Source organism: Aquila chrysaetos, chromosome 14, assembly GCF_900496995.4.
Source record: "Aquila chrysaetos chrysaetos chromosome 14, bAquChr1.4, whole genome shotgun sequence".
Lineage (NCBI taxonomy): Eukaryota > Metazoa > Chordata > Aves > Accipitriformes > Accipitridae > Aquila > Aquila chrysaetos.
The window spans coordinates 31,636,143-31,663,712 of record NC_044017.1 but is presented as its reverse complement, the minus strand read 5'-3'; the positions used below and the strand labels follow the sequence as shown (position 1 = coordinate 31,663,712).

General features: G+C 43.4%; 1 long non-coding RNA gene across 3 annotated transcripts; it reads right to left on the bottom strand.

Annotated features, from left to right (window-relative positions):
- Positions 1 to 4,366: 4,366 nt before the first annotated feature.
- On the bottom strand, positions 4,367 to 27,526 carry LOC115350791. Of its 3 annotated transcripts, XR_003926619.1 has the most exons (4): positions 27,476 to 27,526; positions 27,011 to 27,130; positions 24,787 to 24,852; positions 4,367 to 6,349 (listed from the first exon to the last, which is right to left on the bottom strand). It is a non-coding gene; the product is annotated as an uncharacterized LOC115350791 (long non-coding RNA). The 3 variants fall into 3 exon arrangements; XR_005933951.1 differs by lacking the exon at positions 27,476 to 27,526 and having other exon boundaries at positions 27,011 to 27,440; XR_003926618.1 differs by lacking the exons at positions 24,787 to 24,852; positions 27,011 to 27,130; positions 27,476 to 27,526 and adding an exon at positions 18,542 to 18,740.
- Positions 27,527 to 27,570: the final 44 nt, after the last annotated feature.

The window sequence follows — 27,570 nt, the reverse complement described above, 5'->3', positions numbered from 1 at the left end:
GTTGGGTAGGGGGCACAAGCGGTTTGGTTCACCCTGCGCTTCTCGGGTTTGGTTTTTATTAGAATTTAGGGTGTTAGCGGTTGGGAGGAGTATCCCCAAAGCGCTCGACAGGCAGGGCGAAGGTGAAGTCCGGCGGTTGTTAAACCCCTGTCGGGAGGGACGCGAGGAGTGGGGGGAAAGCGGAGGTGCGACCTTCCCCCTTCGACGCGACGCAGCGAGCAGGGCGCTCCTCGGTAAAACCACGCGGCGCGGGCCGTCGCGTTGTGGATACGGTTATGGTCTGCTCCGGGAAGGATTTCGTTTTGGTGACTCACCTGGGTAGAGTTGATTTCCTGGCAGGAGCTGGGCAGAGTAACGTTTCTGTCGCTCTTAGTGAAATACCTGGCAAGCAAAACGCAGTCCTTGAGCTCAGCGGGTGCTCTGCTGCTGACTTCGGCAAAATCTGGTCTTTCTCCCGAGGGCGTTAGATGGCACCACCGCTGAATTGTCCTTACGCTACGTGCCTGGTCATCTGTGTCCTCTTCAACTGTTGACCTAAAATGGCTGGCAGAAAAGCTACCTGGTTCATGCTGTCACCCTAAAGTATTTTCACCTAAAGATCTATGGATAATTTAAGGATCTTTTTTTCCGATAAAGATATAAAATCCACAAAGCAAACCATGATGATTTTACGTGATCTCAAGACAAAGCAGCTGAAAGTACACCTTGCACCCAAGACTGCAAGTTGCCCCAGGTATTCCAAGAATTCAGTCTACCTACCTTAAAATTCAACAGAGGTTAACTGAATCGTTTGCAGGTATTTCACTTAAGTATAAAAAGTCGTGGTTGCCAACGAAGACAGAATACAGAGATTTCTCTAGGCACTTTCCAACCATATTTGGTATGATCCTGGAGGTTTTGCTTTAGTAGGAGCTTTCATAAAGAAAGTATTTGAGCATTCTACATGAAAACCATAAAGTACTTTAATAAGGCTATCATAAGCTACAGTTTCCCAGGCTACTACTATGGATTTTTAATTTTTTTTTTGTAAAAGTGGGACTATTGTCCCACTCCCAGATTGAGAAAAGCACCAGGTGACACCTCTGCTCCCATTTCAATGGGAATCTGTGCAGGCGCATTGTGCATTCAGGACAATATTTAGCATGCAAAGGCTGCAGTACAGAGTTTTGCTTTGCTTTGTTCTCCTTAATGACATCTTCAGATATTCCACACAGAAAGATGGGTATGCAAAAGGCAGTCAAGGCTAAGGCATGGCATTTTATTATCTATGTCAAAGTATATCTAATTCTTTCCCCAGGCAGCATACACCCTTATCTTTCCAGATCAAATGTACTCTGTCTGCTTCTTGAATCACGTCTGACCTTTATTAGGGAGAATTTAGGATATTTGGGGTTCTTTCTATTATAGAACAGAGTAAGAATAAAGCACCAGGAGAACCTCTTGGCTTACTTCCAGACCGTGCTTTGCTTCTAAGTGCTTGCTTTCAGGCTGTGGTTTTGCAGGCAGCTGAGCTGATCGGATGGCTCCATTCCTCCGAAAGGAAATCTTGCCTCTTCTTCTTCCTCCTCTTGCCCTTCATCTTCCCCCTTATCTCACTCTTCGTACTCCCCTCCTTCCACCAGCAATCCCATTCGGTGCCTGTGCTACAGGTATGACCCGTGCGTATCTAAGTTTTTCTGGGTTAGTTTTCTGCTGGGTTGGTGAGTAACGTCAGTTTCGAGAGATACAAGGACCAGCACCAGCGTAAACAGTGGGCCTGCGAGGCCAGGAATGGGGAGGACGGGGGAAGTGGGGAGGACGGCCTCCCCACTTCTGCATAGATACAAATATTAAATCAGCCCATCACATCTCTCAAAACCACAGCAAGTAGGTGGATCTCAGTTTATATCCGGATGACCTTCTCATTCTCTCTCACGTTTCTGCCCCTTCTCTCTCACCTACAAGGCTTCATTTCCTTCAGTCCCCTGCCCTATTGCTTATCGGATCTCGGGAACCCCCCTAGGAGGAGATGACCTACGCTGTTTAGATCTGTGTGTCTGTGTCCTTGGGCAGAGGTTTTCCATTGTTTCAGATGACACTAAAAAGGGGGCACCTCACTGATTCCTTGTCTACTCTGAGTGGAAAATGGCTATTACGTCCATCAGGACTGGGAGTCGCTTCCTCTTTCCAATGCCTCTCTTAAAATGCCACGATGTTCCAAGCCGAACCTCTACTTGCCCATCGACAATTCAAAATCAGCCTACAGGCTTTCTCCTACACCGGGATCGTAAGTTTCTAATGCCTGTACTAGACAATCTGCGGATTCAAACACCTAAAACTGCGGGGGTTTTAAATAACGATATTGTCTTCCAACAACGGACACTATGTTGAGGTGAGGAGAATGTAGTTGTTTTTAAAGTTTCTTTTATAAAGCTTTTAAATGCAACTGAACGTGGAAAGTTCCATATGGTGTCACGGTGTTTTTTAATTGTTTCTTCTACTCCTCATTTCTCGTTAACTGCATGACATTTTGATATGGTGTGTCTTACTTTTCCCTCAACCACTCTTCCCAGTTTTATGTCTATATATATCTATATATCTATCTCTGTCGAACTATGTATATCATTCTCATTTCTTGGGGCAGGGGGAGGGAGGAGACAAGTGAAAGTTTTTTCTGTGACAGACATTTCTTCAGCTTGCTTTCTTAGCTAGAAGTTGAAATCCATTTACACCGTTTCAAGGCTTTTCACACCATGGCTGGCTCTTCCTCTCTGCCCTGTTCTGCCTTCCACCCCCCCCTTCTCCGCACAGCCCCCTCAGCTCCACCTGAGAGAAGTCTCATCTACCAGATTTTTAGACAAATGGCCTGCAAAAAACTTGCTGTCACACTGTCCCTTTTGCGCGATCCCTGAATTCATTCACAAGGACTTGTACTATGAGTAAACTTAATCTTAGATACGTTAGTGCGCAGGTAAGACCAGTAGTTTTACTTGTATAGTTCCAGCGACAAAACCCTCTACTGGGAATGACACTTTATCAGCAAAAGGAATTTTTTTTGCCATTGCTTGATGTGTGGATCTGGGAAATTTTTTCAAGATTGTTTGTTTTGGTTAGATGGGGGAATATGGCCATGGCAGCATTTTTTTAGCTTTGTCCTGAGTTAAATCTGCTGCCACCTCCAAATCTACCTTTCTTGTAAGAACTCAAAACAAAAAGAACAATGTAAATTCCTGATGGCTAAAGCAGAAGGGAAAAGATGGCATTTACTACTGTAAATAGGATAGGATAGGAAAGAAAACATATCAAAAGGCATATGAGTCTGTTTATCAGCCTCTATATTCTTCTTAATATCCCAGAGCCTGCTGAAGTTGGCAAACCAAATGGTACATAAATCTTTGCCATTCTTTAGCTTGCAGATGGTTTGGATTGCAGACTGTTGGTGTTCTCACATATTTTGGGACCCAACCATTACAGCAGAATCCCCAATTTTTATTAGTCTCTAGGCAGTATTGTAATCTAAATCTTAAAAATAACATAATTTTCACAATCTGTCTAAAATGTAGCTGCTACAACAAAGCATGAAATAAGCTTGACAAATCTTTTTCAACTTGGCTTGTGCCTCCCGGCACCTCAGTCATCCCTGCTGTGAATAAAGCCCATTAGAGTGCATAAGTGGCACCACAGCAATGAATTACACCATAATCCAGCAAGCTGCTTTGCATGGCCGGCTTCTGCACCCACATGGAACCCCGGAGTCCACCAAGACACAGCAGCTTGCCTGACTGGGTCGGTAGTTTGTCTGGTGGGAAATTACCATATGCAATATGCAGAAACGTACCTGTGTCTACAGTATCCAGTTGCACGCTCTTAATTTCAAAGAATTATTTGCAACATGAGCCAGATCCTTCCTTGTTTGAAGGCAGTGGAAGGACCTTCATGCTCTTCTCTTAAAACTGATCCCATGCTCAGGTTCAATACAAATGTTTTTACTTCAGTTCTAACTGGGTGTCATCTGTTAAGTGCCAGACTGCAGGAAAACAACCTTTATATTAATTTATCAACATTTGATTTGCTCATTAAGCATCAATGATTTGGCCAGTCCTGAAGAAGACTCAAATTAAAGACTATTGCTGCCCCAGGGATTTTATAATCTAAATCAGATACAGGAAGAAAAAAAATCTCAGGGAAGCTAAGGACACAGAATAACTTTGAAGGCTCACTCTCTTTTCCCTTAAGCTCTTTTCCTTCTCTCATTTCCGTTCACAGAAATAAAAAATGTGTGCAAGCCCTTGTCCTCTAGTATCTTAGCAGCTGCTACCTTCTCCTTACTGGCCCAACAAATGCCATTTTCCCTCTTTTTATACATTAAATACACGCCGCAAATATCTTTTGTCTTTTAGGCTTTATTAAGCTGATATTATCACTCCTTTTTGCTTTGTCCATTAGCACCCAAGACTGCCAGAACTGCTGGATGCAGGTGGTTAACTTATGCTAGGATACCTGCTTTAGGAGGTTAAAGACAAATTCGTCTTCCTCCATTACAATATATCCTAGCATAGAGTGTCATAGTCTCAAATTTCTCTTTAGGCCCCAGGAGGTTTTTGTACCTGTCCTTTTGTCTCCTTTTCTGCTGCATCAAACACAAACTTCCTCACTTGGCCTTCCAGGCCTTTCCCTGGCTGGCGCGTGGCCCTGTCCATAGCGGTCGTTAGATCTCATGGCAGGTCCTACAGATCATTACTGGTGCAAACTTTCTTTTCTTTGGCCCTGGGTCACCCACACATGGAAGGAGCTGTCCTGTCCATCAAAAACCATAATGTTGCTAAAATTAATGTGTGTTCATAGCCCAACAGAAGAATCATGTCCGTGGCAGCTGGGGCACCGCAGATTGTAAAGTTGCCCTTGTCTCATACTTCCCAGCCAGATCGCTGGGATCTCACATAGTTGCACTTAATGCTATAGTGTTGCTCTTCCTTGGGGCAAACAGTGTCTATACAGAGGAGAAGATGAAGCCACACCTGAAGCACTGAGTCTGCTGGATGGACACAGACTTTGTGAGACCTTACTACTACTGTTCCTCTGCTGTCCTGGGACTGAGGATACAGTCTCCTGGGCACTGATGCGCAGATAAGATGAGAGCTCTGCTGAGGTGAAGTGACAGGCTGACCGCCTCACTAGTCCAGATCATCTTGCCATTGCTCTGCACCCTTGTTTTCACCCCTTTTCCCCCCATTTGCTGTATATCGCTATGTTCCCATGGCTTTTCTGGACCTGCGATTGTCTTTTTGTAGACCCTGTGTAAATGTGAGTGTGCACACAGTGCTTTCTGACACAAGCTAACTAGCCCCGTGCCCCTAGGCACTCTTGTGGTACAAACCCTTCAGATAGCATCCTTGCTGTTCATTTGGGGGTTTGAAGTAAGCAGGGGGGTGGAATGTCAGCGGTGTGGGATTGGAACAAAATTCTCATTTACCAAATTTGTCAAAATTTCTATTAGTCAAGGTCTTTTGGGTTTTGTTTTTTTTTTTTTTCTTCCCTGAAGCTTTTGTTGGCTTTGTCGATTTTCAGATCTCTTCTATGCTTACCAGCGTTTGGCAAACCGACCTTTCCAGCCTGATGCTGTAAGATTAATTCTACCTAGCAACTGGTGGTTTTTAGGATAAACTTCTGCAAAGCTGCATGAGTTACAAAACAGAAAGCATGAAAGGCTCTATCGTGTTTAAACAGGTTTCAATGTGGTTGGCTCACAACGCTGCCCAGGGAACAGCAAACTTGATGTCTTGTGTTGAAGGGTTAATTTCTTTGCTAGCTGCTCTGCCACACCTAAGACAAACCTTCCCAAACAGCAGGAGTCAGAGGCTGCACCCAGACCTGCCTGTTCAAAGGATCACCTGATATCTTCAGGAGAAGTTTCATGTTACCCGGAATCTTGGACAACTGCGTCTGCTACAGTGGCACCCCCATTGCTTCCTATGAGTCAGGCCTTGGGGTGGTCGTAAACTGGATCCAAGAGTAAAATGCTTTTTTTTTATTACTGCACTTGCTTGGTGGATGAGCTTGCACTGGATCAGCTCTGAGCCGCTCACTGTTCAGCTGCACAATCCCTAGAATTGCCTTCAGGGAAGGGGCCAGAGCTCGCTGGTGGGGGAGGATGAGGAAGGAGCAGTGGAAGGGCTCCTTGAAGGCAGCAGCACGCAGTCACTTTACTTTAGATGTAATACAAAACTTCCCTCTTAATGTCGGAACAACTGACATTGTCAGCCTGGTAATGAAGTTTTTGGCAGGGGAGAGGTATAAAATGGCCTAGATGCTGAGATCTCTGTGTTCATCAGTTCTTTTCCTCCCTTCTTTTCCTGAGAGGCAGGGCGTCCTGGAAAGACAGAAGGAACAGCAACATAAATTGAGAGGGGCTGCAGGAGAATACTGGTAAGAGAGGATGGGATCCACCAGTTGTCCCATGGCAGTAGTCAGAGGTATCCTTACTTCTGTATTTGAGATAAGATATGTTTTTAAGATGCTTGGACATTTAGTTACCTTTCTGCTCAATTTACAGACTTGTAAAATAGCCCACCCCATTTTATATATTTTTAAAAACATCTGTAAGTTCAATAAGATCACCTGGCTTAATAAGAACAAGGAAAGATTTCCCCAGGAATGCTCAGCATGAGGGAGGCTTCCTTCATGATATGGTAATTCTAGTAAAGCAGAGCAATAAGCATGCGTCCCCAGCCTATGACTTGTTCACATCATACAGCCCAGCCTTTCCAGTACTGCTTACAATTTCAAGAAAAGAAAGGAGAAGAGAAGAGAGAAAAGTTAGAACCAGGGTTTATAATGACAGCAGAAATTGGAGTGGGCTGCAGCATACTGCTCGTTAAGTATTGTCCCTAGGCCAAAGAGAGTTAGGTATCTGGCAATAATTTAAACCTGTTTTAAAACTTCCTTCAGGAAAATTTACTAAAAGACTACCTTCTCAAATCCTGAATGGATTTGTGGAAAGATGTTTACTCCCCAGAAAGCCTCATCTTTTGCCTGATTATAGAGACAAAAAGATCAGTAACATGCAATCTCTCCCCAACATTTTTCTCTTCAGGATTATTTAAAGCTATAGAGCTAACAGATCGAGTTTTCTTTATATTTTTGAGGTTAGTTAGTGGAGTAGTGATATGATTATGAGGATGAAACACTGAAGAAGCTGCAAGAAACGTAAGAAATATTTCCTAGTTTCTCAGGAAATCCCTGTGGTCTGTTGTTTCAAACTTCTCTGTATCCAACATAACACAGCATTGACTACACCAGCACAGGGTAAAACAAACTGTGGCAAGGTGACTACCTACTTGTTCAGGATGGCTCAGACTCTGCACTTGGGAGATAAATTATGCACAAAAAGTAAAGGTAATGGTAATTTGTAAGGAAATGCCAAGACTCAGAGAGAAAGCTGTAGTCTCAATCTAAGAAAAATTCTCAACTGTCTGCTCTGGGAAGGGCTAGATAAAAAAAAAAAAAAAAAAAAAAAAAATCTATCTTCCTGCCTATGACTTTGTTCTGTAGTTACTGAAGTCAAGAGCAATATTCCCATTGACTGAAGATGTGCAATTATGAGTCTTGACTGCCTTAGAGATAAATCATCCATCTTCACTCTGCTAAAAAAGGAGCTTACAATCCCCTTTCAAGATTAATAACAAGTACCAAGAAACACCTGGCCATTTCTGGAAGCAACAGAGAAGAATACAAAGATTTTTGCACAAATTGCATCACTCAAATGACTGACAAGAAGCCCTCATCAGTCAAAGGCATGGGTCAATGTTTTTATGCAGGTACCTTGCCAGCAAACCAGTTAGTTTTCCTTCCATCTTCAATAATTCATAGCACAATAATTAGATTCCTAAATAGTACTGCCCCTTCTGAGTGGAAACCATTTTAAAAATAGGTTAAAAATAGAAAACTTTATGAACAATAAATCCCTTACATAGATTGTAAATGCAAACATAGTGTTTAACCAGTCATCTCCGATTAAATCTGAGGCTACTTGTATATTGGTGAGTATCTCTACCAACATGCAGCTTGCCACAGAAGCAAGATCCTAATATGAAAACCATGGATCATTTCCGTTGCCTTTTCTCCAGTAAGACTGCCATTTGCTTTCAATAAAGAATTGCCTGAGTAAAGACAATAGAAGCAGGTCCCATATTTGAAAAACAAGAACAAACACAAATAAATACGAACCAGGAATGACAGAGAAGGAGCCAAAAATAAATAAACCAGACGAAAAAGAGCAAGAGAAATAGACAGTTTAATGAGACTGGGACTGTGGAGATTAAGACAATATTCATGCTACTTTTAAGCCCAAAATAAGAAGAAAGTGGTAAGTATTTTATAAAAAAAAAAAAGGGTAGACATGTTTTGGCATATCATGCATTTCTCAGTATGCATGGGGGCTATCGCCTTGTTTTGGTTTAGGAGAACTAAAGAGGTGTTCTTCAGTATGAAAAACATCTTTGAATAAATCACATTATCATATTTGCTAGACTGTGTTTTCTCCTCTGTTTTGTAGAAGTTATGGGCTGAGTTTGTGAGCCCTACATTCAGCCTCATGGCACCTCTGTCTTCACTAAAGCAGTTACTTCTGAAGACAGTTTCCATTTATTTCTCGAGTTTCAGGGAGTATTCTTGGCACAAGTGGGCAGAACTCTCTTTATTTTAGTAAATATTTAATAATGGAGAAGGAAGAAAAAATGAAGGGGCTACAGAGCCTTTTCCCTATGTTTTTCAGTACTACAGTCTCAGGCACTTTTCTAAGTGTATAGTGAACCAAAAATCCAGTAACACCTTCCAAGATAACAGTGCCTATCCATCCTCTCTGTTTGTCCTTTCAATACAGCTGGGACACACCCACACTCTGAATAATTCGTCTCCCAGACAAAAAAAACAACCCATAACAATAGTGGGGGAATGGGTATGAACCCAGCCCTGGAGGGAGGGGGAAGGAGGTAGGGGGAGCCTGAATGGAAAAGACAAAAACAGCATAAAGTCCTTAGCAGAAGGAAATTAGGGTCAACTGAGCCACGAGTAGGAAAAATGAGAGGAAGACAAAATCCTTGCACTGGTTAGGAGGGTAGATGGCAAGGGAAAATGGTATGGACAGAGAGCCTTCGGTGTGGGAAGAGAATTGAGATCCTAGCAGAAAAACTGGGGTACACTGGTATGTGTGTGCCTTTGTGGAGGATGGGAGGTGGGAGTGATTATGGTACTTTTTAATTAGGGAGCAGCTGAAGACGGAAACTGAGCCACCAGCAAGGCAGTAAAATAATGACCTCGTGATGTCTTAGGTATGAAACATGGGCCTGAGGGAACCCTGAAACTGAAATGGGAGTGTCACATAGGGAGATGTTTTGTGCAGGGTATGAAAGGTGGCTTTAAAAAGAACAAATCTTACAGATTCATACAGCGAGGCAAGACAAATGGGGATTCCAGTCGAGCCGGGTGTTTCCAGGAACCGGCTCCTCTGAGGCCCCTTTGCTTTGTTGTAAATTCCCCCACGTTGCCTTAAGGTGACCGGGGCCGGGAACCTGCTGTCCCCAAAGGGCTCTTCGGTCACTGGGGTGGGAGCAGTTTTCAGGCAGACCCCCACGCAGGATGGTTAACCCTAGCCACTTCCACAGCCACCACAAACATGAACTTGCCTCCTGGCTGTCCATCTCCTCCAGGGAGCCACGTGTCACTTTGGAGAAGGGTGAGCGAGGATGCGCTCTGCTAGGGCAGCACATCCTCATGGCCTGAACAGCAAATCTTTATGAGTGATGGCAAGTTGTGTTCAGTCTGCCCAGCACTTTGGGAGTGCAGTCACGCAACGACAGAATGAACAGATGCTGAAAAGACAGTTTACAGGGAGCAGTTTCTCTGTACTCCACCAAACCAGTAACCCTGCACATATGGCTTGTCCATCCATACTCCGCTATGCCCCATTTTCCTCTCTCTGACGATGTAGAGGCATTAGTATCTTTTCAAGATTCTTTTGCATTATTGTCACACAACGGTTTGTATGTTTTTCTAATCTAACACATTCAGTTGGGGTATATACTTGCACTGTTTCTAAAACACATCCTAAACTGCACAGCTTCAGACAGCTTTCTCTCCACCACAGAGCAACCACCGAATACTCAGCGACACAGGATCTTTTTTTAACACTGTGGTTATAACCACTGACTTCATCTAACAGGTTCATATCTGCCTCGGGAAGCACCAGCACAGGAGCAAAACTATGCTCTCAGTACCATCTCAAGCTGGCTGTTTTCTGCTTGGGGAGAGATACAGGAAAAGCAGATCTGGCTGGGCACTTTTACTACCTGTATATGCTACAGGCAGAGAGGCTGCCCGTTTGGGGGTGAAGCAGCAGAAATCTTTAGGGGTGGTAGGCTTGAGTGGCCTGTTACAGTGTGGCTGTAGCACTTTCATAGACCTAGGTCACAAAATTCCTGTGTAGGAGCCCTTGAGGAGACACACTATAGTCCCCCAAATTAATGAGAAGTCAAGGAAATAGTTTGTGTTCCCCATCCCTGCAGATTTGGCTGCTCTGAGTATAATTTCATACTCATTTAGGCTGGGGGAGTAGGATTACACAAAATATGATTAAACATTAGAAATGGAGAAGAGCAATTAGGATCAATCAGATTGTATGCATTTTTAGAAACCTGAAGCAATGGACACAGGACACCATAGTGCTATGTGCTGTACAGACACAAGACAGAAGGTCCCTACCTCTCAGGACTGAGCAGTTAAGCTTAAAACTGGAGACAACAGACCAGAACAGACAAACCAGACAGGACAACAACTCAGGCATCATGACAAGACCTGCATGACAGTCTATGCACTGTTGTCAGCTCTTCTCAAAAAGGATAGTTTTGAGGAGTGTGATGAAGTACTTGAGGGACGGTGTAAGATGACAAGCTTACTGATGCTTCTGGAGAAAGCCTTCCCAGGAGAAAGATGGGGGGGAGAGGGGGGCAGAAAGCATGGAGATCTCTGTCTAACTGAGCCATGGCCTCAGCAGATTCAGTGCATACGTTTGTTATGGCTGTGTAGCCTCTCTGAAGGACACCTGAACTAGCTTTTTTTTGGACTAATCAGTTCAGCTGATCAAAAAAGTGGTTGGATGGAGGGAAGAGGGAGGAAAGAGAAAGAAGAAAAGCCATATCTGCTGTGTAATGAGAGCCATGCCATGGGCTGGTTGGAAATGTGGCAGTGTGTTGCAAGTACAGGCTACTCCCCACTTTGAAGCAATCCCATTTTTTTCCTCTCTGTCTGAGATCAAGGCTGGATGGCAAGAGGGAAATGGACCTTTGCAGAAATGCAGTGTTTTTCCTGTCTTGTGACCAGGCACATATGTAGCTCTGAATCTGAGTCGTGTCAGTCAACAAAGTAGGATGTGTCAGTAAATTTCCCACTGGAACTGCTTTTATTCAACGCACTTCCAGTTCTTGCATGGCGCCCATTGACTTGATGCTGAGTGGCTCTGTGGTAAATGAAGCATTTTGCATTTCCAGCTTGGGAAATGGCAGAAAATAAACAGGTTTTCTACTTAGAAGAAAATTTAACCTTGTGTAAGAAGGAAGGACATTCTGAGCAGTCCTTTCACAATATCTCCAGGCAAAGAAGGGACATGTTTTTGTCCCTTAACACTTCTCCCCTCAGAGCTAAAAGCCAGCCTTGACCCATGGGAGCCCCTTTTAGTCTCCAGCTGTTGATTAAGCTTGGATGGACTCTTCCCTGCCAGTTTTCTTGGGATGCCATGACTGGCAACCCCATGTTTATTGCCCACTTACTATGAAAAGGGCAAAGACTGGTCATGGTGGGGAGATAATTGTGAGCCAGAGGTGATGTGTGAAGTACAAAAGAAATAACAAAATGTATCTACATAGCACATACAGAGTATACAAACTTTTTGACTGTCCCAGATGGATCACCTTGAAGCAATTTCCTGATGTAAATTAGCTCCCCTTGAAACATCCCAGAAAAAATGCCAGTCTGCTGCAGGGAAACTGAAATACTTCTGAGAGACGAAGAATAATAACAGAAATACAAACTGTGATCTATAGGTGAGCATCAGCGACAGGAAAAGTGTGGCTGTAGAGAGAGATTATAGATGAACTGATCATAGGAAGGAAATTTGTTGGTTTCTCAGATTTACTGTCATGAGTTGCTTTCTAAACAAGAGAGTTTAAACTGCACAGAGTAGTATTTTGCAACTGTAATATGAATATGTAATATCATAGTATCCACAGTGGTTCTGTAGCAGCAAACAAACAGAAATGAGGGAAAGAATGACCCTGGAATAAGATCAAAACCCTGAATCAAAAAAATGTGCCCTAGTCATGTTTGCCAGGAAGTTCCTTTATCTGGACCCCAATGCTAATGGAAGTTTTTCACCCTACGTATCTACTCTCGTTGGTAACAGACAAATGTGTGGGGTACCATGGGTTTCACGGTCTGTCCCTCCTTTGTCCTTCCCCTTCCCTGTCCTCACCCCTGTTGTGATCCTGCGTCTGTTCAGATGGAGATCAGTTGGAGCACACTGTAGATCCTTCTTTTCCCATACACCTGAATTTCCTTCCAGTGGAAACCACGCGGCAGGAAAAAAACTGTACATCAGAACCTTATCCCCATATGCAGTTACAATGTGGCCAGGGTACATTTTGGGAACTGAATAGTCTGGTCCCACAATTTTAGACACACCCAGAGGGTATAAGTTGCCTGATAACAGCTTTCAAAAATTAGGGATTAAACTGTGTTTCTTGCTGCCCTCCTCTGTAAAACAGGAATAATACTTTACAGCAAAGCTGATAACGTCAGCTCTTTTCATGATCAGACGAGTGCACGGAGCGAATAATTATTTGTCTGTAAGCACTTGGTTTGCAGGTGGCTTCAAAATTATCAATGAAAGGTTGTGTTAATATAGATATTCGCACACCTAAATGTTAAATGTCTGCTGTTACAATTAAAAGGGCAAAGGAAGCCTATGGAAAATTGATAGGTAAATGTCTGGCTGAGATTTCTGTTAATTAAAGCATGTAATTTATTAAAACAAAACAAAACACAGTGAACTGATTCAAGACCATCTGTCCATGGTAATTATAAGTATATATTCCTAGTATTGCATCATTTCAGTAATAACCATAGTTGAATAAGCAATTTGAAAGAAAGATAAACCCATGAAACATAAGTTCTTTGTGTGAGCAAAATGAGGACCCCAGTCCTCAGTCAGGACTGGGCCTCTAGATGCTTTGACAATACAAAAAAATATCAATAAAGAAAGGGAATGAAAAGTAATTGAGGACTAAACAGCAGGTTTTCACATGTTTAAAACTGTTGACTAATATGCATCTATGACTAAGAAAAACAATATGTTGACTTCTCAATTACTCAAGTTTTGCCCTTTTTAAACAGTATTTTATTATTTTGACTCTTCCTCCACAGACTTTTATCAGAAGTAGGATAAACAATGATCAAAATATGGACTGGAACGTTTTCCTTTGGGGGGGAGGAAGAAAAGCATCTTTCTCCTCTGACAGTGTTTGAATTTTAATGTAAAATGCATTCTGAGCTAATCCTCTCTTACACAGGCTTGTTCTTGCACTGAGAGATGACAGGCTTTTAAATCTGCCAAAGATGAGTTCAGGCCTTTCTTTCTGGCTCTGCATTGCTTCAAGAGGAGCAAGGGGAGCAGAAGGAGTCTAACTTAGTTTGAGGGTGAGTTGTGGAAATGGGAAATGCTGACAGCTGGGCCTCAAAGGTAAAGGAGGAACTGATGTTAAAACCATCTTGAAAAGAACAAAATGGATAAGCAAGAGTAGCAAATAATTAGTCAGACTTTAAAGGAGATTCTTTCTATACTGTAAACCTCACATTACTACATTACATAAACTACATTAGCTGTATCCATGTTAGCAATTGCAAGACACTAAGCCTATGCCTGTGCTAGTAAATTAAATGTGCTCGTGATCCCACTGAGGCCCACTGTGACTACCCATTTTGTAAAACTCTCTTACCTCCCAAAACAGGGTGGCTGCTTCCGAATCGCTTATTGCGAATGGTCCCTGACCGATTACCCCGCAGGATGTAGGAACTGCGTGGGGAAGGGTTGCACACCCTAGGTCAAGCATCAGAAGATCCTTCTGACAGGATCCCTTGCCAGGGATACTCCTTCCAGTTTAATAGTCTGGATGCTCAAATTCTAGTTCCAGGGGACATTCACTGTTTACTTCAGCAGTATAGGGAGGACAGTGCATTTGTCTACTAACAGGAATAAATGTGTTGAAGTCAAGAGAATAACTCATAAAAATGAAGGTATAGAGCTAGTATGTTGCACTATGTATGTAAAACTACAATATGATTAGTAATTATTTCAGCCTCAGTCTCTGCATACTTACATGTATTTGTTCTGTGAAGCCACAGGCCTCCAAACACTTGAGAAGATCTGGTGGCTATTTATATGCATAGAGTTACTTGCATACTTCAGGGTTTGACATACTGTGGCCGAGACAAAGACATACAGTAAAAGCCACCAGGAATGCACATAAAAACATTTAGTTTATTTCTTCTGGCAACTGAAATTTATATTATATTTCTGTTAGTACTTGACCATGTTCTGAGTCAGAAAATTGGTAATATGAATCATTCAGTTTTGGGAAGGTAAGGCCCTCACTACAAGATAGGACATGTGTGGATTGTTGAAAGTAGCTAGAAGCCCACCAGAATTTTAAAGGTAGCACAGTGTTATTGTTTTTTTCTCCAATAAAGCCTTTTAATTCACCTATGGGGATAGTATATTTTATAGTTTCAGTGACGGACATACCAAACATGCAGTGACCTGCTAAGACCTAACCAATGTGGGGTTAAGAAAAAGACGTACAAGACTATGGGAAGTAAAATGTTCCTTGTTCAAATTCAAGGGAGAAGTTTCATGAACATTCTCTTAAAATTAAGCCCTCTATCCATAGTTATCAACCCTCACTTCCTGGTCACACAGGATCTGGTTCTATATTACAGGCCTGCAGCAAAAGAAGCAAAGCAAGAGAGCAGGCAAGAGTGGGAGACAAAATTAGTATTAATTTTTTACTCTCCTGAGTAATCAAGTATTTCCATATGCCACACAGCAAATGAAACCTGGTTTCCAACTCATTTTCATCTCATGATGGGATCCTCTGGTGGTGCCACCTCTGATTAAAACTTTTCATGAGGTTGGGACATAGAATATTGCTCTCCTGTGTAGATTCTTTTATGCCAAACATGGCTTGGGTCGATGATACACATTTTCTTCCGTATAAGGCTGTAGGCTTTCCCTCTGCTATATGCAACTGTCTGTTTTCAGGAAATATGTAGGCACCCAGTATGACTGAAACCACTAGCTTTAAGTGAAACTGGGCTGAAAATGGCCAGGAGTTATTTGCAAAGGGAGGACAGACAGACACACAAGAGCACACATACGCTCAGAGCATGACTGCATCATTGTAATTTCCATAGAAGCTAAAAATAAATAAACACAAAAGTCTGATTTCACTGCACAATGTCTTCCTTAATTGTAAAAGTTCAGCTGGGCTAGAAACCAAGTTAACCACATTTTAATGCTAAGCATATTTGAAGACTCATGCTGCAGGCCTAAGGCAAGTGTGTTCTCAGAAAGTAGGCTCCCCACCAGGCACTGAATGCAGCCACAACAAATCATCTTCCTTTGCACGACTAGATCCTGAAATGGGGTGCAGAGACCATGCACACTGTGGCACAAGTGTGGAAAAGCAGAAAATGCAACCACCACCCCAAATGAAAATAAGGAAGCTCTGCTGCACCAGTGGTGACACAGACCTGCTTCTTTCACCCCTGCCAAGAAACTCTGGACGCCTTCTCTTCAGAAATCACTGGCCACGTTACTGAAACACGTGCGCTTCCCAAGTTCTGTCAGAAAGCGCACACATCCTCTTTCCAGATCTTGGCAACAAAGAAACACAGAAATTGGATGATTCTGCGAGGAATAATCTGGAGTCCGGGGTTCCTATGGCTCCGTTATATCCTCAACAATAGCTCAGCAACAGATGCTGTTGGTAGGAACTCGGTGTATATACCACACAGAGGAATTCTCACGGAGGGAAATCGGCTTTGTATGGAGGATGTTGGAAGGCTCCTGTTACTCATGTGTGGGAGAGGAAGAAAGGTGCCCACCACAGCTTCTACAAAATCACAGTGGGTCTCAACAGCTCTGAGTGGATCCTGTTGCCTGGGTGTCTGGGATTCAGGGACAGAGTTAGTTGTTTTTCTGTCTGAGGAATGTGGATGACTTGGTAGATTGTAATCACTCAAACTGGATCGTGCTGCTCTTCAGGGGCAAAAGAGCTCTCCTTTCTGCTTGACTATCGGCCAACTGAAATCACTTTTGTTTGGGGAACAGGGAAGGGCCAGAGCTGTGACCTATGAAACAGATCTGTGACTCTCTTGGCTTATAAATGCCAGCAGAGAGAGGCTGGGCCCATTATGACAGCTGCCTGTAAAAACTGTGACCTGACAGCGAACAAAATGTCAACTCCTCTTAACAAAGGCATCGCTACACTGCTGCTCAAAGAGAGGAAGTTCTCAAGTAGGTATTTAGTCATTTAAGTGACATCCTTCCCTACTGAATGCAGGCTTCATCACAGCATTTCCTACTATTGTTGCCTAGCATCTGGATTACTGCAGCTCCCCTCCAGGGGGCTGGCGATAGAGATTCTCCAAAAGCTTCAAGCACATAATTAGATTGCTCCCTCAGTAAGCAGAATTTCCCGGAGGGGAAGCACATTGCACCACTGTTCCACAACTTGCCCAAGCTGCCAGCAAGAGCCAAGAACAAAGCTGGTTCTTGAATCTACAAGGATCTGCAAATTCATTTGGCCCATAATGTGTAGCAGTAAAACTCTGGCAGGGCTCTGCCACAAGAGTTGCATGCATCTAATAATGTGCTTTGGATAGCAAAGTCCAGGAAGAGCTGGGCTGCAATTTGGCAGGCAACTGAGCCAACCTCGCAGCTCGGTGTTGCCAACAGGCTCCCCCTGCACCCTCCTGCTCCCAGCTGGGCCTCCTGCCCCTTCCCTGGAATCATTCCGCAAGGTGCTCATCTGACCAAGCCAGGTGACCAAGAAAGATGACTCAGCTCCTAAGCCCAGTAGACCACTCACTTTTTTGCTGGCTTTGTTTTCTGACATGGTTAGCAAGACAAACTGACCCACTCTTAAACTAAGTGCAAGATGAATGCTGGAGTTGGTGCAAGGCAAGCATTAATGGCATGTGCCTGTGGGGGAGGAAACACAGGAGAAAAAGAAGATGAGCAGCCCCCTTTCAGCAGCAGCAAGCTGTTAAATCGCATGCAGCATCACATTAAACCCCACCCTTGGGCTTTGCTCATTGCCAAGTCTTTTTTTTTTTTTTGAATTGCAAAACTCTACAGTGGGTGATATCTAATCTATTTTGGGACTCAGTGTGCAGTTCAAACAGATTTTACAGGAGGTACGGATGATGGCAACCCACTGGGCAGATAACAGCCCAAACCATACCTTGGAGTATGATTCCAACACAGCATAAGCTGCTCTAAATTTGGGCTACTGCTGCCTGATTCCCCCTCCCTCCTCACTCACACATTTCTTCCTTTCCTGCACGTTTTGGCCTCATGTCTTGCATGGCATTGATGCCATTGGAACCAGAAGACAAACCACGCTCAGGGAGCTAGAATCTAACATGTCAGAAAATGGTTTGTTTCTTCAGGAATCTGTTTTCTGAATTGGACCACTGCACAAGTCCACCTCATGCAAAGGAATGGGTACAAACATTTAGCTGATGGCATAAACTGAGAGAAAGATACTTTGCCTTTTTAGCAACCTTTTACTTTTTTAATATGCACATAGGCACATTTTCAGGCTTAGGCACTAGGAACAAAAGGGGAAGATTCAAAAGGGACTCAGGCTCTAGGCAGGTACTCAAGGACTGTAATTCATGAGCTTGATTTAGGCATCTCTCTCCCCTTCCAGGAACAGAGGGAGTTAGGCAGCGGTGCATCCTTTTCCTAGCAACAAAAGCTCTGAGTAAGGGAGAGCAGCATCTGTTGAAACCAGCCAGTGGGAAATGAGAAGGCAAAGAGGAGAGCTGAGATTCTTCCTCCTCCCAGATTTAGACTTCTGTGTGATGAGACCGGAACATATTTTGAGCCCTCCTTCCTTTCATTCACTTCTAGATTTAGGAAAATAGCTCTTGCCCTGGGGAACAAATGTGTGTCTTGCTGAAACATGGCCTCCAAGGAGAAATACTTAATGGTTTGAATATCCACCAAAGGAAAAAAGAGATCAGCATTCTATCCAGGTCCTCCTCAGAGGGATGGTGTTCAAACCTGCAGCTCCCTTCTTCTCAAAGGGGAGCTTTTTACACCGGAGCTAGGAGGCTAAGCTGCATAAGCCTTCCCTCCTGCAACAGAGACCACTGGACAAAAAAGCACTGAAGAATCACAAAGCCAGGAAAAGCACAAGCAATAATAGGAAGCCCAACACTGTACCTTAATTATAGAGGTGCTCCGCTGAGAGATGGAGGTCTTGGGCGCCAGTCCTTGATTCCAGCATAGATCACATTTTTTTATCCAGTGACTCCTTAAAGCAAAATGCATAAGCAAACCCAGAGGCAGGGCTATAGGGAAGGTATTAATTCTCCTTACTCACTAATTCCTTTGATTTTTGAAAACACAAGACATTTGTACAGTTGCTAATAACACGCTGTAAATGCCCAACAGCTCTAAGCAGGAGAGAGAATGAATGCTTTGTTATTCTAGGAAAATAGATGTGTATTTTTACTGTCATCATAACAAAGGAGGCTTCAAGCATTCCTCTATATGCCAGTTGGGTTGTTTTTCTCCTCACAGATATTCATCTCTCTGCAGTCTGTAATGTCTTTCGGTGTTCATATGTGATGTATTCTGACAGGCTTTTTACAGTTAAAATTTGATATTTCAAGAAATCCATTCACAGTCTGGCTTTGAATATAGCACGTGAAGTTACTTTAGCTTCTGCATCACTTTCCATTTTATTTTCCGCAAACTTTGGTTAGCATATTCCTGTAAATGTGTGAAACTTCAAATTGGAAAGGACTTGTTTCAATTCTCCTTCTGTTAGTAGAAGGTTGTCATCTCTCCAAGAGATAGAGGGAATGGGGTTTGACTGAGGGTTAGATTCCCTTCCTACGTACTATTACTTCTGGAAAGTTAGTGCATGTCAGGTGTTTGGAAGAGAGCACATGATGTTGTTCCACCAGGAGGTAGGATTGCCAGAGGTCAGTCTGAAACTAGGGACTTTGCATGGCTTCTCCAGCTAACCTACCTCTTGATGTTCAGATGTTGAAACAAACCACAGCATTTTGTTTTGATAAAAACAAGCCTTGAGGTAATCGGGCACATGGGATTAACAGCAAATACTTGTACAAGCACTGCAACAAACAGACACTAAAATAACATAAAATAGCAAAACTAAAGTTTCTCTGCAAAAGTTTTAAGATTTAAAGGTTTTTAAGTTTTAAGGGCAGAATTTATCGAAGTCCAAAACTTTTTTCTAACTGCTTATGTCAGAACAGAATTTCTGTATTATTTCCTTGCATAAATAATCTGAAAAACCGGTATTGAGTCCTCCTCTTGTTTACAAAACTCTGTAGTATTAGGCTACTATTTATAAAAGCACTATTCTCTCCTTCAAACTCTGCATTTCTTGTTCTCTTGGCATCTGTGTTCAGGCCAGGAAGAGGATCTGGGTGAGAAAGAGGGTTATGGGCTTAGGATTTTATCTCTGCAGAGTCTGGCATGGTCCTTTCTTGGGAGACCGTACCTTGGTACCCGGATTGTGTATTTTGGTGAGAGAGGCAACTTTTTGTCTAGGGAGATGGCAGAATCAAAGGCATGTGTGAATTCATAAGACAGGAGTTTTATGTGGGTCCCTAATGAGCAAGGGACACCTTTGCAAGGCATCTGATAGCCTGAGAGAAGTAGAAATCCCATACTGTAAATGTGCCAGAGGGATAGGATAGCCTTTTCACAGAGACAAAAGCAAAGTTGTTGATGAAATTACCTGTGTTTCATGAAAAATAAATTTTTAAAACTGTATTCTAAGACACGTGGTATGAGTTAACAGAAAGAGAAGGCCTTAAGTCCCTAAAACAACACAGGGCATGTGGCTACATGCAGAATGCAGGTCTGGAATACCCGAGAGTATGTTACTTGCTTGAGGGTCTGGAAGAATGTGTCATGGTTGTTTTTTTGGCCTGAGTTTATTTATTCCCCATGAAACGAAGGTATAAAGAAGTGGGTGAGGCAAAAGGATAGGTTGGTACACATCCAAGGCTCACCCCAACATACCAGAGACATGTGTCTCGACTTGGGACTACCATGGAGGTACTCCTGGGTTCTGGAGGTTAGACATAACTCCATGAGATTCTTTCATTTTGCTTGCAGCCGCACGTAACAGAAAGGTATTGTCAGTGCTGGCAGGGAGAGTACAGTATAGTGCCATCTCCAGCACTAACATCTAATCTATACTGGTTGTGTAGGGAGTTTGAGCTGTTGGGTGAGTGTGGAAGGATACTCTCCTGTGACAGTGGAGTGGTCATACCAGAAGCAACCCAGTTAGTTCATACAACTGCCCACAATTCTATAAGCATCTTGCCTGCATCCATACTGGATGCAATTCCAGCTTGTGGAAATGCTCCAGGAACATTAGACATACACTGTATTTTATAGGACAAAATGTCGTGGCTTGGAAGGCAGGGTATATAGAAGCACTTGGCAGAGTTATCAGCATCTAGAATAAATGTACTCGTGCAGCCCTAGCACAGATGTGTCCCTGAGTACTCTGTCCTGCAAGACTGGAATCTGCCAGGTACTGTACACTCAGGCCACAATCTACCGAACAGCTTAAATATGTGCTTAATTGGAAGCAACGGGTCCAAAGCTTAAAGCTAAACAGAGGGAGAGGCATGCTGTTCAACTGAGGGCAAGAAAGCTCAGCACTTCACAAGGTCAACCCTTGGCAAAACTGAGCCTTAATTTCTTGAAGCACCATAATTGTTCATGTGTCTTTGAGGCTTGAATTTGGAAATTAGGGTGACTGTTATTTCAAGGTGTATGACTCAGGCCCTGAGTAACCAGAACAAAATCAGAGACAAGGGAGAACTAGAAGCACAAGGCATACTGTGGGGGAAAAAGCAGACAAATGAGTAAGAGGGTTCCCTGGGGTGAACTCCTTGCCATACCACCTGCAAATGCCTGTAACTCACTGCTACGGCATCCTTTTCATTGCCAACTTTATTACCAGATAATTTAAGTGTGATTTATGAAGCACCTGGGGACAAGAATTACATGCGATCCCAGCCTGGCCACCTTCCCTCCTATTGTAAGGACTATCTCTGGGGTGGGGGCAGGGCAGGTGAGGGATTAAGAAAGGAATTTGGTGAGGTTAAGAGAAACAACAACATGTAAATTATTCTCCTGTCACGACACTTTTCAGGGTCTGTAAAAACGTGACAGATTGTGCTGGTTGGTTTTCACATTCTGTATTCCACAGTACATTTTGCATATATGCTTTATGAGCCCAAGTTCATGCCTACGAAGCGGCTCTTAACGAAGCATTTTCCAATGTTAGCGTTGCCATAAAACGTATGAAATTCTGACAAGCAGCTTGGATCTGAGCAAGATTCTGTGCCCTTACAAGGCACAAGAGAGAATTCCTGGCACAAGAAGCTTAGATTAAACAGGCAAAACACCCAGGATCGTTTCAAAATGCCCTGGATAAAGCGATACATTTATTTTAATTATGTATGAACTCTTGGCAGATTATTTTCATTGACTGCCACCTATCTAGCACAAGGTGGCATGGTAAGACTGCATGGCTTTTAATGACCTCATGTCAATACTATGTCACAGTTTGAGCTAAAAAGGAGACAGGACACTAGCAAACATGAACTGTAGTTAGGATTTGTCTACTGGAGGGAGGTTTGGTGTGAATTTGAGACGCGGTCTCTGATTCTGCATTGACAATGCTGCTGAATGGCTTCATCCATTTCGGAAGCAGATGAGATAACTCTCTTGGCCACCTAAAAGCATCCACATAAGTCACTAACAAAGAATGACTGTTCAATGTGCTTTCAGTATCTATGTTTGTGGATGATCAGAACTACAGTATTTCCTCACCTGGCCCTACCACTAACGCTTGAACAACTCATCTACAGACATAATAAATCTGCCAGCACTTAAGAGCGGGATTCCTTTCTGCGTATGTTAATGTCCAAATAAATGGCACAGTCCTGAAGAAGAAATCCATGCGTGTAATTGTAAGGCCTGCTTCACACAGGATAGACTACTACTGATGGTAATAGTCTTTCCCAGGCTTAACAGCTATGAACTCTCCCCTCAATTCACATGGAACCAGCATTGTTAGTAGTTTGTTAGGTTTCAGAATCTCCCATGGGATCCTACTTGGCTGCTGAGTACAAGTCATTCTGTATTGCTTTTGGAATAGTTTATCATACTGTTTTCTCAGCTGCCAATAAAAGCTTGCCTCACTTCTCCCAAGACTCATCTTTCACAAGGAGTTTTACCTTTACCCATCTCCAACTGGTAGGAGAGAAACCACTTTTTTTTTCATTTTTGCTCTTGCAGGGTTCTAAATAAATCTTCCTTTTTATCTCCACCCTAGAACTCAGTCCTCGCAGCTAATTTAAGCCAGCTACCTCTATTTCTGGCTGGTGTTCTGCTCTTTCTGAATCTCATGGGCAGAAGCTGATGTCAGTTGCAGGTATTTGAAAACCTGTCTGGAAGTTGCATTCCTGTGAAGCAGGTGCAAATCTGAGTAGCATCTTGGAGATCAGAAGATGAACTCACCCAGTTAAAAGACAGGTGACCTAGTCTAAACGGGAAGAGATGACAGCTTTATCTTTAGCAGGCAATGGGGCACAATAAAAGGATGAGGGAGGTGTGGGAAGAGACTCATCATAAGTAAATTACAACTCCTATCAGCCTAGCTTGAATTCAGCATGTGGGAGAGCAGGGACTGCTGCTGTCATTGCTGCCCTTGGGTTTTTTTTGTGAGGGGAAGTAAACAACTCTAAATTTCAGCCTGGCTTCTATAGAAGCTTGTGTGGGTGTCCCAGTAGTGTTTGGTAAACAGGTTACAGCAGGAGCTGCAGGGAAAATAAGATTTTTTTCCAAATAAACAAGTTTAACTTAATGAAGACTCAAAATTAATATGTGTTGGGGGGTTACCCCAGGAGTCTCATTATCCCTAATTGGATGTTTTATTTCATCAAGTAGTCAGCGTTAACTTTTAGCTTCGTGAGGGAAACGATCTCATATTTAATCGCCCCCAAATTTTCCTTTATTCCTGGGAACACTTGGCAGGATTATGAGTATCTCTAGTGGCCAAGCTGTCAAACAAGCTTTCCCTTTTCAAAGGACATTCTTTTTTTTTCTTTTTTTTTTTTTCTCCCCTCACTATCCAGGGCCAGTTTTGATTCTCTCTCCCACTCAACACCTCCTACTTCATAGGCAGCAGCGGTCCCAACAAGCCCTCCAGCAGACTGAAAGCCACGACTGCTTTCTGCCTGGGTGACTTCCTGTCTTGAGGGCTCTGTGCCCAAATTTACACCAGGAGAAATCAGTGTAACTCAGGTTTAATATAGTTCAAAGCAGAGCTAATTTTGTGCTGGAACAGTCTGGAATGGCGTACCAAACTCTGGGTTTGGCCATATGTACTAGTGTTCCACACTCCTTCCACAAAAAAAGTAAGCTTTGGCTCATAGTATTATCTATTTTTACCTCATCTTTAATGTATTCTAGAATTACACCAGCTAAGCAAAACCACCTTTTTTTTCTTTCTCACCTCATCCGTCTAAAATCACTATCCAACATAAGTGAGCAGGGAAATAAAGATTTCTTTTTAAATAGCAATAAGAAATGGATGATTTATCAGAGGCATTTAAAAATATTAATGGTGCAAAGACAGCTTGACAAATAAGGGATGATTATTCTCATCTCCACAGGCCAAAGTACAGCTGTGGCATCCTTCCAAGCAGTGCTCAAGATGTTTGAATTCTATTTTAGTTGATATTTGACAGAAAGGATTTTATTTTTGCATTATCTAGGGGAAGTGGAAATGATTATTTGTTCTGTTCTTTTTCCCACTTGCTCTCCTTGCTTATCCTCCTGCCTTTTTATTAGTACTGTTTGCAAAGTTTTATTACACATGGTCAGACACCTGAGAGCCCTCAGGAGTTATGTATCTTCTGTAGTCAATATTTTCCATTATTATTTTAAGGTGTGGTATACCGAACACTGACCGGTTGAACACTTGCTGTTTAGTGTCTCCAATGTCTAAGTAAGAAGACAGCTGAAGAGCACTGTAGCCTGGAAAAGGTACAGATTGAAACTGAAACACACATCTGCCTTGGGCTTCTTACATGAGGTTCTCTACAGCTCAACTTCCAAGTTCCAAAGTGATCCTCCAGCTCATGAAAAGTAAGGGAGTACACCAGGAGTTAAGAAGTTGCAATAGCATGTTGGAAGAAAAGGCTTTGCACCAGAGGAATCCTAGGCCTGAATTTCACTTGAGCAAGAGTAGTATCCCTCGTTCCCTCCCCTGGCCACATAGTCCCTTGCATCTAGTGACCTAGCAATGGCCAGCCCTGAAGTCAACTGCTTCAACAAGCTCATCTGACAGAAAACAAATCCACCAGAAAAGCAATGGTTTTCCATTGCACTGGTTTGCTCACCTGATTCATTCTGCAGTCTCACAGTCACTGGACCTCACGTAAGGGGGAGCAAGACGGAATACATGGCTGGAGAGAGATGGAGAAGATTGCACTTTTCAGCATTAGCCCACGGTCTTACTATATTAGCTGTAACATAAAACTGCACTCTGAAGGCATGGTTCAATACACTAACCCAGAAGGAAATGAACACCCCCTCCCAAATTAAATATTCCTCAGTCTTGTTACTGAGTTGAAGTGGCTCATGGAAGCATATGGCAAACACCAAGGAGGAGCTAAGGGAGGGTGAAAATCTGTGGTTGGGAGATGAGGAGTCAGGAACATCTCAGCTTCTCAGTGCTGGTGAACTATTAGAACAGCTCGGCTGCTCATGGATCTGTCTACAGGAATCAGTTTGCTCTGCAGACCATCACTTAAAGGCCCATTCTGGAAAAGACAAGACTCAACTGAACAGGATAAAATAAGCTATTTTTGCTTGTGCTACCAGGTTCTTAATAATACATTCAGTATGCCATTGAAAAGACAATCTGAAATGAAAGAGCTCTGAAATGTCTAATAGTCTCACTGTGGACGGAAAGATACGTTCATGGCCGCACAACCTAAAAAGTTCTCAGACTACTGAAAAAAATCGGGAACAATGCTTAGTTATTCAGGAGGGGCATGAGCTTTAAAGAAGCAGATCTGGCTCAAAACCAACACAACTATGAAAAAAGTTTACTCAGGGGAAAGAAGGCCAAAAGCACTGAAGAACTGAGGAAACAGAGGAACCAACACTGGGGAGACAGAGGCTCTGTTGTTTTGTATGGGCGAGTGTTTCAGAAGTCTATTCAGCAAATTATCCACTCAGTCTTAAAGCAATGGGCCCACGGGGCAAGTTTGGGGCGTGAGCCCATTTCACCCAGCCTTTCCCTTTGTCCTGCAGGAGACGACCCCTCTGACATCGTCTGAATGACTTGCTGTGTCTTGGCACAGGCAGGCATTCCCCGATGCCTCTGGTCTCACCCTGTCCTCCCACGTAGAGGCAGGAGCACAACCCATATTCACTCCTTGGCCTGTCAAGTTTGGGTGTCCTCTTAACGCCGCAAGCTTTTAGCTCTAGTGAAACTAGTATTATGGCCCTGAAATATATCAGAAGTACTTCAGGTCTAAATAATTCAGGTGTCAAAATGAATATGAGGAAGAAAATGATTTAGCGGAAGGATTGCTTTGTTTTCAAAGTTGCTATTTCTTTCTGTTTATGCACCCATACAGACACTAACAAATCAGTGAACTGGATGCACAACCAGACAGCATTGCTGATTACATCTTTCCTTGAACAAAATCAGAGAAATATTGGGGGGGAGGGGGGGGGGCAAGCAGAAGTTATATAAAGGGCAGAACTATTTGATGAGATTTTGCCTGCTATGTAAAGAGAATTCCCAAACTATCTACAATCAGAACGTTGAGGGTTGTTGTATATTGTAAATGAATTTTAAATAACTCCGGTTGGCAGAGTTACCGTCTTCTCAGGGCTGCCAAATCTCATTGCTTTATCACAAATCTCATAAAGCTGGATGGCTTATTCAAACACCAATTCAAAGAATCACTGACTAATGAGTTTCTGGACTTTTTTTTTTTTTTTTTTAATAAGTGTAAATTTCTCACAGACACACTTATTGTGGAAAGTAAAAAGATAATCAGAGTAAATACCAGAGGAGTCAGGGATGTTATCATTCATCTACTGCTTTCTCTAATCAGGAGAGAATAGCTTTTTGCTGGCAGGCAGGATTTGCAGCTGCCTGACAGCAGAAGGACGTGGGGTCTGGGGACTCCCTGCTCTTCTGTGGAAGTGCTTGCCCTGGTTATAAACCCTGGCCTCAGATTAGCTTTCACTCTGTTCTCCCTCATCTGCCCTCCACCCTGGCTTCTCTCTCAGTCTCTTCACATTACTGAAAGTTTCATGACTATAAAAAAAATTCCACTGGCTTCACTGTGACCCCACCCAGAGCTAGAGGCCTGTTTACAGCACCAGCCCATATACAGCAACATCTAAAAAAAAACCCAAACCAGTATTTTTTAATTATCGCTCAAGGGCTGGCAGGATCGGGGGCAGGATTTGCATCTTGTTACCTGCCCCGATCACCACGGGCAGACCTCTGTAATGAATGCAAAGCTGCCTTTCGCCTCCACAGATAGATCGCTCTGCGTCGGCGTGTCAGGCAGGTCACTGCTAGCTGCGGTCACTTACAGGACAGCCAGCCCGGCGAAAAGCTCTTGTCTCTGATTTAAAGCTCGGGTGTCTTCAGCCACTTCACTTTCTTCAGCCATTAGTAAAGCAGTACTTATTCCTCCATCTGATAAACAGCACCTAAGGGGTTTTTTGGACATCGGGACCCACAGACGCTGACTTCAAAAAGTTAAGACGTAATTCAGTCGCAAGTCCTTTCTCTGCAGTTTGTTTTCTGTGTCTTTAGCGTACATCTGAACCTCATTTAGAGGCTCTTCTGTGGAAAGCCGGGGACTGGGAACGCTTATCAACAGAACAACAAGCGCAGAACCTTGTGTAACGACCCAGCCCCAGCCGACGGCGTTTACAAACACGCATCTGGCCTCGCCGAGGCAGATGTGACCTCCTTTCCCCTCACACCCACGGCTCTCCGCTCCCACCCTCTCCCTCTGCCCCGGCCCCTCCGCCCCTCAGGGCAGCCATTACCCCGCCTCACACCCTTCCCGCCCCCCGCGCGCGCCGCACGGCGGGGGCGGGGGAGCAAGGCCGCCCTGCGCATGCGCCCGCCGCTACAACTCGCC